This window comes from Trichosurus vulpecula, chromosome 1 (assembly GCF_011100635.1).
Source record: "Trichosurus vulpecula isolate mTriVul1 chromosome 1, mTriVul1.pri, whole genome shotgun sequence".
NCBI classification, from domain to species: Eukaryota; Metazoa; Chordata; class Mammalia; order Diprotodontia; family Phalangeridae; genus Trichosurus; species Trichosurus vulpecula.
This window is the reverse complement of record NC_050573.1, coordinates 373,930,467-373,942,111: the sequence shown is the minus strand read 5'-3', so window position 1 is coordinate 373,942,111 and position 11,645 is coordinate 373,930,467. Positions and strand designations below refer to the sequence as shown.

Sequence of the window (11,645 nt, the reverse complement as noted above, 5' to 3'; positions counted from 1 at the left end):
TCAGCACTGCTGTGAGCTGGTGTTATTGGCCTTATGCCTCCATAGTAGTTGCAAGTAAGATTGTTGTAACAAAATGGAGTAGTTAGCAGGATCTGCAAATTAAAAGGAAAGTATGGGGTTTGGCACAACTAGGATAGTGGTTGGATGTTTCCCAATTTTTGGGTTGCTCTTTATATTTTTGGTGGCTATGGATCTGTGTAGCAGCAGCTGCCTGAGGGAAAACAGGCAAGTATTGGTGACAAGAGTGGTTTCCCAGGTGCCTAGAGCAGGGTCCCTGGGAGCTGATCTCTTTCCTTCTCCCTACCCTACTAGCACTCCAGAGTAGACAGGCTGGAGCAGTGGCTGTGGAAGGAAAACAAGAAGAAGCTTGGGGGGGAGGTGGGGATAGCCACAGCCAGGACTTGAGTGAATTAACCCAGCTCCAGATTGTGCTGGAGGAATGAATGCCCTGAAAGAGTATTGCATTCAGAAGCCAGACCAGAGATGTAAGAGCTTAGAATGGAGTTCTGGAGCAAGAATGGAGAACTGCCTGTGTATCAACTCAGCAGGAGCAGAGAACAGTTTTTTAGCTGAGCAGACCTTGGTGAGGAGAGAGCAAAAGCAGAGAGCTGCCTGCATTGGGAATCAGCCAGAAGTCAGGAGGAGGAAGCTTAGAGTTCAGAATTATGTCCTGGGGCAAGACAAAAACTTTTCAGCAAGGCTCTGTGTGTGCTTTTCTGCTGCATCTCCCTGGGATGGTTTGGGACCCAGGGGGAGGGAGAAGTTGTGTATAATCAGTGGAGGTAAGTGCCATGGACCCCCAAGGACTCCACTATGTAGGTTTTGTTGTCCAGACACCCCTCAGGACTTGGAAGCAGGGGCTGGAGTAGTGTGGGGAGGACACACCCCAAGAAGGATTGTATTTGGACACTCTGTTTTGACTGAAGAGATTGTAACTTGCTGTGACCTAGGGGTGGATGGTGTTTGTATTTTCTGCTACTCCTTAAAGATTATATATTGTGTTAGGAAAAACCATGGCTTGAGTAAACTTGGGTAAACAAGTATTTTGGGGAATGGTACTGAATGATGTTTTGCTTAAGGATGTTGCTATGAATAGTGTGGTTTAGTTTACTGAACAATGATATATGCTGTGTGGGTATTCTGAGAAATGCTATAAGATATGATGAATGATATGTTCTATTTAATACTATGTGATCACTTTACTAGTAAGTTATTATGTGATGGGATCACAAAGTATAGTGACTATTTGTTCCAGGATCCATGGCCATTTAAATTGTATGGCCAAGGATCCTGGAGAGGTAGATTTAATGGCAAGAAAAGAGGGACTTTTTGTCATTTTTTTTTCTTTTGTAGTGCTTCTCAGCACTAAGGCAATCAAGCACCTTTGATTGAGTCTTGCCTTTGTTTGAATCAAGAGTCTTTGTTTGAATCAACAATCCTTGAATGGAAACAGCATATACTCTCTCTGTCCCTCCCTCTCTTCCTCCTTCTCTCTCTGTCTCTGTCTGTCTGCCTGTCTGCCTGTCTGCCTGTCTCTCTCTCTCTCTCTCTCTCTCTCTCTCTCTCTCTCTCTCTCTCTCTCTCTCTCTCTCAATCTCTCTCTCTCTTTTTTTCTCCTCTTTTTCTCATGCCTGCATTAAGTGATTAGTTTATTTTTGGTCTATTTTTGTTTTGGTCTACTTTTAAATTTCTATTAATGACTTTTTATGCCACAGACATTTCCCAATAGAGCTTTATCCTCTTTTGCCATTACATATTTCCTTCTACAAAAATAAACAAAATTTCTAGACACAAAGACTACTTCATATTATTTTGCAATAACCTGTTAAAAATTGATAAGGACATGGAGAAGAGTGGAATCTGTGTGAGTAGAGAGATACGGAAAGACTTGAAAAATATATATTTAGAATAAACAAGACTTGACATCTGATTGATTATTAGGATGGAGGGTGAGGAAACAGTCATGGATTACTCACAAAAAGATAGAGGGGACATAATCTTGTTTTCTCAAATTTACCAACTCTTAAGACAATGATCACAATATACATAATATCTTTGATGGAAATAAGAAAAGGCAAGAGATAGAATTTCATAAGGTACATTATAAAGTAGAGCTCATATTAATAGCCATCCAGTAGCCCATCACCAACTGAACTGCCAAATAGATATTCCCAAGCACAATTCAAAGACTGACCCCACCCCATCCCCATTCATTAAACTCCAATGGTTTCCTATCATCTCCAGGGATAACAATAAAATCCTGTTTTCACAACAGAAGTGCATAACCTCTTCATTCTCCTTCATTTTCAATCTTCTTGTATCTTATCTCCATGTTCTCTGTGATCCAATGACACTGGCCTTCTTCTGTCCTTTGTACAAAACACTCCATCTTCCCAATCTAATCATTTTTCTTGATTGTTCCCATGCTTCAATTATCTTCCTTTTCATCTCCACCTCCTGGTTTTCCTGGCTTCCTTCAAATTCCAATTAAAACCCAACCTTTAACAAGGAAGCTTTCCTTATCTCCATTTTTGCTATTGTCTTTACTTTTTTATTATGTACAGTTTATCCTGTTTGTACATTTTTCATGCTGTCTCTCTTAAAATCAGATGATGCACTTCTTGAAATCAGGGACAGTCTTTTGATTTTCTTTGCAAAACTCGACACTTAGCAAGGTCCCTGGAACACAACAGGCACTCAGAAAATGCTTAATGACTGATTCCACACACAGTCCTACTTTGTATTTATTGGTCAAAGATAAAACTTACATTTAATGTAGCAAAACATAGCCTAAAGCAGTATTCAAAAAAATAAGTCCATGTGTATTTTAAAATCATAAAACATTCTTGAAAGATTCAAGAGATTATTCTGTTCTTTACTGTTTTATTATTAATACAAAATGAAACTACATTGAGGTAAACTTGCATAATGTGTTTGCCACTGTCATTTTGGATATCCAATCCAGAGTTGAAATTAAAGAGAGATTTCTAATAAATAATGAGGTCACTAAGATATTCCTCTTTGCAGATGACATTGTATTGATTTCATCAAGACCTGTAATACAGGAGATCTCTCTTAACACTCAAAATAGTTCAGCATAATAATATGCAAAGGAAAATAAAAATAAGTGGATGAAGAATGACTATTGTGTATACTGTGATATGCAGAAAATTAAAGACCTTAACAGCTGGTCCACCAATACATTTATCTTACAGAGGTGGTATAATTGAAGAAGGAACTTGGTCTGGAATTGGTAAATGTTATGCTATTTGAAAAATTGCAAAATTAATTCAGTAACTTCAAGCTATTACCAGGTGAGAGAGGAGATCATATTTTTTGGCCATCAGGACTCAGTTGAGTAGACAATTTACAGAATTGATCCATCAGTTTTGTCTCTCTTAGATAGAAATTGATCATGGATGAAGAATAGAGTTGAAGTGAAGCAGGAGATAGACTGGACTGTCTTTGATAAGCTTTCAGTGTTTTTTTCACTCCAAGATTATCCAAGAAACATTAAATGTATTTTTAGCAATAATATTCTTCCCATGATATTATATGGCTTTAAGTCATGACATACCACAGTCATTGATTAATTAAAATTGAGGTAATCTAAAGAGGTTGTATAGGTGCACAGAATAGGCTCTGTCACATCACCAACCAAGAATAACATAAGTGGCATAAAGAATCTCATCAGAGAGATGTATCACAAGAATAAAAGAGATATAAGCATGGTAACAGAAAGGGATGAGTGATAGCTCAGAATATTCTATCAACATTCATAAAATATCAAATAACTAGAAGAGACACCCTAGTATATTGTGTGTATTTACATAAGGACATGATTTCAAATCACAGAAAAAGAGACACTGGATACATGCAGATCTGCCTCATTTTGAAGAGGACTCATGTTGATTAGTACACAGATTCTCAAAAAAATCAAAATTGTGTGTCATCTAAATCTCAAAGGAGAGAAAAACTTACAGAGGGAGCAAACAAACTCCCAATTATTGAAGATATATCTTGTACAAGAAATGGTATAAGAATAATCAAAGAGATTTATGACCAGAAAATAAAGCAAAAGCAAGGGATAACAAAGGGATAGCTTGAGTGTGACACTGGAACCCAAGTATTTTTTTCAAGATTGTAAAGGAGATCCCTAAAATTCTGAAGGGGGGGCATTTTGGAGGATTTGTGGGATGGAATGCACAAAATTTGGATATGAGATGGCATGAATAAGATGCATTTTTTCATCAATTAAAAGGATTAGCCAAATTAATGAAATCACAGATTCATTGAAGCCTGATAGATTAGAGACTTGGGTATTGCTTAAATGTGTTCAGGGAGAAAGGCAAATGTTAGGAGGGAGTGGCCACAGTAATAGTGAGAGAAATCTTTTGGTAAAGGAGTATGTAGTCTAAGAATTCTGTAATGTGGTTACTGGGGTAAGTGGGAGGTAAGATAAACAAAGAAAGAATGAAGAGAAAGGGAGAGGAGGGGAGAGTAAGAGAGAGACAGAGACAGTGAGAGACAGAGAGAGAGACATTTTATTTCCACAAGAACATTTTGCTAAACGGTGCCCAGCTCATTCCTCCAATGTGGACAGGAATACAAGAATTCAGGATCGTCCAGTTGCTGGAACTCCCCTGGTAGTGTTGTATTTCAGGAAACAAGGTACAGAGGAAGAAAATGGGAAAGCCAGTGTAGCATGTGAAAACTGGCACATAGAAAAAGAGAAAGCTTCCTTGCTGGGGTTCCAGATATTTTCTGAAAAAGAAGATGTCAACTAGGCCACTGAAAATATTTAAAGTAAGATGTGAAAAAAAAAAAAACTTCAAATGAGAAGATTTTGTTCTATTTAACTTAAGTAACAAAGGGAGAGGGAGAAAGCTTCACTTTTGTGGTAGGACATAGAAATGTGTTGACTCACAACAAAGCTGCAAAAAATCAAGTGTTACTTTTTCTGCATTTGAGTCTATTAAATCCTTCATGGGAAGATTGATGGAATATTCAGCGTAAAACTGAGGGGGAAGGCACTAGCAGTCCAAAGAAAGAATCTCCCCCTCACCGTTCTTTAGCTTCTGAGATGTTTTGGCTTTACACTCTTGTATGCTAAGCTATCAGTCAATCTTGATATGTTCAATGTGGGGTGCCACTCAAAATGGATGTCCTGAAATCTAAACTGTCATTCAAAATGGCTGCCTGGCAAGTGGAGCTGTCAGTCAACATGAGCTGCTCAGTATGTTATACTGTCAATAAGAGTGGATGTTGTCTAGTCTCAAATGTCTTTTCAGATTCAACAAGAGGCAGAATAATAGATATGTGTGGATAGAGGGAGAAGAATGGCAGATAGAAATGAAGATGGTGTATTGTAGAGAGATTAGATTCTCTGAGGAGCTACCAATAATTTCCTCATGAAAAGCTATTTTTGACTTTCTCAAATTCCTAAAATCATCGAACTAGTAATGAAAGGAAAGTGAATAGTATGTGGAGGGGCTGAAAATGAAAGTGGCTGATTGGGAATAGGGAACAGATTCTAGATGGTCTTCCATGCCAAAAGTCTAAAGAGCTGGGGCTATGATTTCACTCTTTGGAAATCAAAGAAGTAAAGATTGTAAATTCACTAACTAATTCATCTAACAATAGTAAATTACTAGTTTAATAGTTCTGAAATACATTTTTAAATTACCCTACAACTTCAAATCATACTTGAAAATGGAATAGAAATTGACATCAGGTATTTCTGGCATTTGAGAATCTATTGTCTTTTTAGGTTGAAGAAAAAGCAAATGCTACTGAGCCTTACACAAAGCTCATCAAAATGGAAAATATTCCAAGTTGGTATTAATCATTTCTGATGTCAGAAAATTGCTGGTACTCATTGGGAAAAAATGGAAACAGATTCCACCTACAAAAAATCTATTTTTCATGGTTGATTGTTTAAAAGATCATTTCCCTGAAATCTGAATTCCCAGTGACTGAGTTTATCTGGTGCTGGAAAATTCTGTGAGTGTCTGATGAAGAACAGTACTAGCAACTGTATGTCCTAGATGTCATCAACTGTTCTATGTATAATTTATGCCATACTTCTTTTTAGTGCTGTAATATTCTTCCCATTATTTTCATATATGTTATACCGTTTGATTTTTACAAGTCTTCCATAAGGGAGGGCAGCGATTCCTATCTCCATTTTACTGGGGCTGAAAGAAGTCAATTGATTTCTTTTAGATAACAGAGCTATTTAATAACAAAGCAGTACTGCAACTATTAAACAAAATTTGTTAATAGTTGGTATGTTCCAGTACTCAGAGATTTCAATGTATTTATGATTTTATCCATGTGGCAGCCCATACAGTGATCATGATCCATCTCTTGTCTGTAATTCCAGTGCTACTCTTATCCATGTCCTCACATAAATTGACCATATCGAATATACTGAATGTGTTGTGTACTTTCTTCATGTTCTCATATCGTAAGGATTTGCTAAATGAACAGTTCATCTTTTTTCATGACATTGCTTTGATGACAGTTTCATGCAGCTTTTAATTTTTAATTTCTTATTTTTTTAATGTATTTCAACCCTTTCCGTTTGAGGTAACTTAAAATTCGAGACTTTGGATGTTTCTTTAAATATGTACTAAAAGCTAAACTTGTTTAATTACTCCTTTATTCAGTAAGATCTAGTGAGGCATAAAATAGGAAGTTAAAGGATAAGCAAAACTGTCCTCTAGTGCCATGCGAAAGATCCATGCAGAGTCCAAAAAGATGACAGATTTCCTATAGATGGTGAGCTCTTTCCAATGCTTCTTTCTGCATGACACTCCTGATTGCAACAATTTCTGAACTACTGAAGTCAATCTACCATCACTCAACTGACTATAGCCTAACTGTCCACAACAAGTATATAAGAATGGCTGTGGCCAAGAACTCAAGACCATGATATTCAGTTGGAGGAGAAAACTTAAAATGTTCACTATGCACATGAAAACACATATCACATTTTGCAAGAATATGGATGTGCACCCAAATATGTATATAGATGTATGTATACATGCAGATAAATGTGAAACATTCACATATGTACATGTGTACTTGTGTTATTTAGAAATATGAACACATTGGTAATATGGAGAGAGAGTGGGAGACAGATAAGGAGCCAGCCCCATAATTGAACAGGAGAAGAATAAAGTGTTTATTGGACTGCTATTGGGAAGTTTTGAATTCTTTTAAATAACTCTCTTAAATTCCTTTCAAGAGTTTTAGAAATTCTTTCCTGTGCTTGAAACAAACCCCTGTCTTTTTTAATACCAATATTTTTCTAATGATATCATATGGCTGAGAACCGTGGAACAGTTCTTCCAGATCACATGAAAATCATGTTTTAGGTTATACATTGTGTGAATCTATTAAAAAACTAGTTATTCAAAGCCCATCTTTATTGGTTAAAATCCTACCTACTCTTTGCAAAATTGGACAAATGCTAATTTATTCATGGAGCCTTGCTTGATGCTTGTCTATTAAAAATATTTGACTAAGAATCCTTATAGAACACTTTAGTTCTCTTTGCATGTATTAACTTATATTATATGTGTATGTTATTTTAGTCACTATATTATAAATTCCTTGAAGCCAGAACCTGTGTTTATTTATTCCACTCCCCTTTAGCACCTTGTACTATGCCTTGTATTGAAAAATGTTTTTTTTTAATGAAAATGAGATGAAGAATTGAAGACAATGGATACAATTCAATCCAAACCGTATACATATTACTTCATTTATTTGGGAAAGTACTTGCATGGACTAGCGACTTTGACACAGTAACATTTTTCCTTGATCAGTGGATAACATTGAAGTGACAGAGACATTCAAAGTATACCTCAGCATTCAAATAATCTTTGCCTTGCTTACACCTGGTAGTTGTTTCCTGTACACACACACACACACACACACACACACACACTTCACACACACACATATTCCACACATGCATGCTCACAAGCCTGTGTGTTTGTGTGTGTGTATGTGTGTCTTCCAAAGAGGCCAATAAACTCTTTGAAAGGAGGAACTGTATTTCCTAGTTTTATTTTTGTGGAGTTTTTTTTTTTTAATTTTGGTTTTTAGCTATTGACTAATAGCAATGTCAGAACAGAGAAGAACAGGAATGGAGAAAAAAGGAAAGAAGAGAGAGAAGTGAAAGGAGAAGGAAAAAGGGGAAGAAAGAAGGAAATGATGGAAAAGGAAGAGGTGAGAGGGAGGAGGAATAAAAATGAGGAGTACAGGAGGAAGATATTACTTTGAGGAGTAGATGAAAGGGGAGACATAACTATTGGTCAGAAATAAAATTCTTGCCTTGGAAGATGCTCATATTAGTCACAAAAGAGGCTTTAATGAGAGACCAATCCACAAACATTTATTAAATACCTTCTATGTGAGATGACATCACTGTGACATATAAAAAATTCAAGAGTTTATAAATACTTCTGAAGTCCAGAACATAACACTGCTCATTATTAATATTGAAAATGTTATTTTAATAGAATCCATGATAGTCCTGGCTAACTGTCTTCTTTGGCAGACACCAAGTGGCAGATGGAATTTAATGTTTTATAATAGAAAGGAGTGAGCTTTCCCCACCAGGTCCTCCTCCTTTCTTCTTCCCTCTTTTCCTCCTTATCCTCCTATTTTTTCAGTCCTCTCCCAGCATTAGCCAGCACCTTCTTCCCTCCCTGCCAATGTTAATCAGCCTGATTCAGTGTTCTCTTGGTCAAAGACTCTCCTCTCTCCATTCAAGACTACTTAAATCAAACCACACAGGCCTGGTTTGGCTCAGGCCTTATTCAACTCCCCAGCTGTCCCCTAGCTGCCCTGAATGCTGCAGAATAGGTGAGGCTACCAGCACAGGCTATATCCTTTTCCCTGTACCTGGCATGGTTAGGTGACAGTGAGCAAAAGAAGATCTGAAACAGGCTTAGAAGCTGTGGTGTCTTTGGCTCAGAAGAGGCCATATGTGGGGTTGGACTCCTCAAGTGGCTGCCATCCTTGCAGGCATCTCACAAGCAAAGCTGAAGATGGGTACTGAACCTCTCTCCTTTCTGTCTTGACCTATAATTTTCTTGATATTGTAGAGTTGGATTCTAGATTTTGCCTGCCCCATTGCCATGATAACCCCCCCACCCCGGAATGGTTTCCATTAAACACACCAAGTGTAGGAGATTACTTTTATACAGCATCACAATTTCAATGTAATGCTTTCACACCCTATCTTTTACTCATGCTCATTGAAAAGGCCCTGTCTCAATCCATTTTGCACACCAGCAGCAGCCTCATCATCATGGACTTGAAGATTCACCTAATCGGAGATTCTGTCAACCACTGTCTCATCTTCAGCAGGTACTATTAGAACCTGTCTCTCTTGGAGAATCCTGAAGCCAAGGACACTGACTTACTCCTTCGAGGGACTATACTACTATCATTAATATTCAGGGCATTGCCTGTCGTAATACCCCTTCTTCTTCATTTTTTCCATATACTTCAGTGGCTGCTTCACCACTACAAAAAAGACCAGGATTCCTAGGTCAGGTCTGCTCTTCCTGGGGTCCAGCAGCCTGTACTATTTGTGTATGGTCACTGAAGGGCAAATGTTCATCCTCATCATTTTCATCTATTTTGACATGATGGCTTTTGTGATATACCAGAAACACAACCACCTCTACCTAGACCGGAACAGACTTCCTCTGTTATATCTTCTTCATACTCTGGCTCTCTAGTTGCTGTGGCTGTAGAATGATCACACCAGAAGAAATACCCATGGTGGGGAACTCATGGCCTCAAAACCTTCAAATGCAGCCTTTTGACTGAATCCAACCTTCACAGAGCAATTCTAGCATGGCATGACCTGTTAGAGCCTTGAAGAGCACTTGAGGACCTAGAGGGCCACATGCGGCCTTGAGGGGGCAGGTTCCCCAGTCCTGCACCTGGAATCACGTACATTCTAGAGCCCTGAGACTTCTGTACACTCCTTACCAGCAAGCACCCCTGAGTTTCTTAGAACCCACAGCTGAGAAGGTTTTCTTTGGAAGGATTTTGTGTAAGCAGTCTGTTAGTAACACTTCCAAGAATCCCTCCAGAAAAACAAAACATGCTTCCCTTTGCTCTCCCACTCTCCCTACCCTAATTAAGCTTTTGGTGTGTGTGTGTGTGTGTGTGTGTGTGTGTCTGTGTCTGTGTGTCTGTGTGTCTGTGTGTGTATGCCGTGTTAGGGATCTGCATTTTTTGTTTTGGACTTTTCAGGTTTGGATTTAATTTTAGGAAGCACAATATCACAGGTCTGATAATGGATTTCTGCCATACACATGGTCAGTGGCATCTTGGGTGGCTGAATGTACAGGGATTGGAGAAATCCTTATGTCCAGAACTTTTTTATTAGCCTTATACCCCCATCAGGCTTGGATCTGAGGAGCTTTAGTATTTTATTTTCATGGGCTCTTTTTCGCTTTTATGATGAGGATGAAGGGGAGAGACTGGCCAAAGCTACAGTGGTTCATTTCATCAGCTCAACCCTGGTAGTGGACGTCATGGATCTTGAGGCAGCTGGAAATGCATAGAGAAGGAAGAAACTGTCTAGGCACATGTGAATGAAAAGGAGAAATGTCAGAGATTAGATTTTGCTTGGAGCCATGGCTCATTTCCAGTATTCTTGTCCTAGTCTTTTATGCTAGGAACTATGAAGTTTGTCATCTTCAAATGATTCATGAACCAAATCCCTCAAAGGGGTCATGCTTTTCCTCTAGTAGGTTGGGTATGGGATAGTGGTGAGTAGTAGAGGTGAAATGGTATCTGTAGAGTTGCTCTCCAACCCCATCAGCATTTTCACTTTCATGGACTTTGGAGTTGTCAAAGGATTTTCCCAGTGACTCATGCTGGTATAGGGGTAACCTGAATTCTTCAAGGCCTGCCTACAGGTCCTGCCATATTAGAAAGGTGACGAGTTGTGTGAGTCTGAGGACCAAACACTCTAAGCATAGAGAGGGGCTCATGACCTGAAGGTCAATCACCAGAAGGCTAATCATTTTTTTAAAAATTTTAGCCATATCTATTAGTAAATACAGTCTACTAAGTTGTAAGGAAGGTGGAATGTGTTAATAAAGGAAGTGTCCATGTCAATGATATCTCACATCTTTTGAAGTAAACCATTTGAGTTCCAGGAAAACAAGGGAGCCTTGCCTCCTATCTGAGTGTGGTGCTAATGCTGATTAAAGATCTTACCCACTCAATTTAATAGGCTTCAGGGGGAGTTAGTCAAGGGAAACTTGATTAGGGGAGCCTTGTTTGTATGCAGACCCATACCCTTTGGTGATTAGATGCTAAGATACAGGCCCACACCCTTTGGCTAAGTAGGTGCTAAGCCCCAGGGCCTTAAACAAGGTATATGTATCCTGAGGGTTGCCATTAAGCTCAGAATAGAGAGGAAGAAGAAGAAGAAGAAGAAGAAGAAGAAGAAGAAGAAGAAGAAGAAGAAGAAGAAGAAGAAGAAGAAGAAGAAGAGAACTATGAGAGAGGATGGAGAACTAGCATTGATAGAGAGACAGAGAGAGAATTGCAAGGGCTATGAGAACTCCAAGGGCTCTGAGAATTGCAAGGGCTTTCAG

At 38.5% G+C, this 11,645-nt stretch overlaps 1 pseudogene; it reads left to right on the top strand.

Annotated features, from left to right (window-relative positions):
• The first annotated feature begins 439 nt into the window (after positions 1-439).
• LOC118838690 lies at positions 440-9,851 on the top strand (annotated as a pseudogene).
• The last annotated feature ends 1,794 nt before the right edge of the window (positions 9,852-11,645 follow it).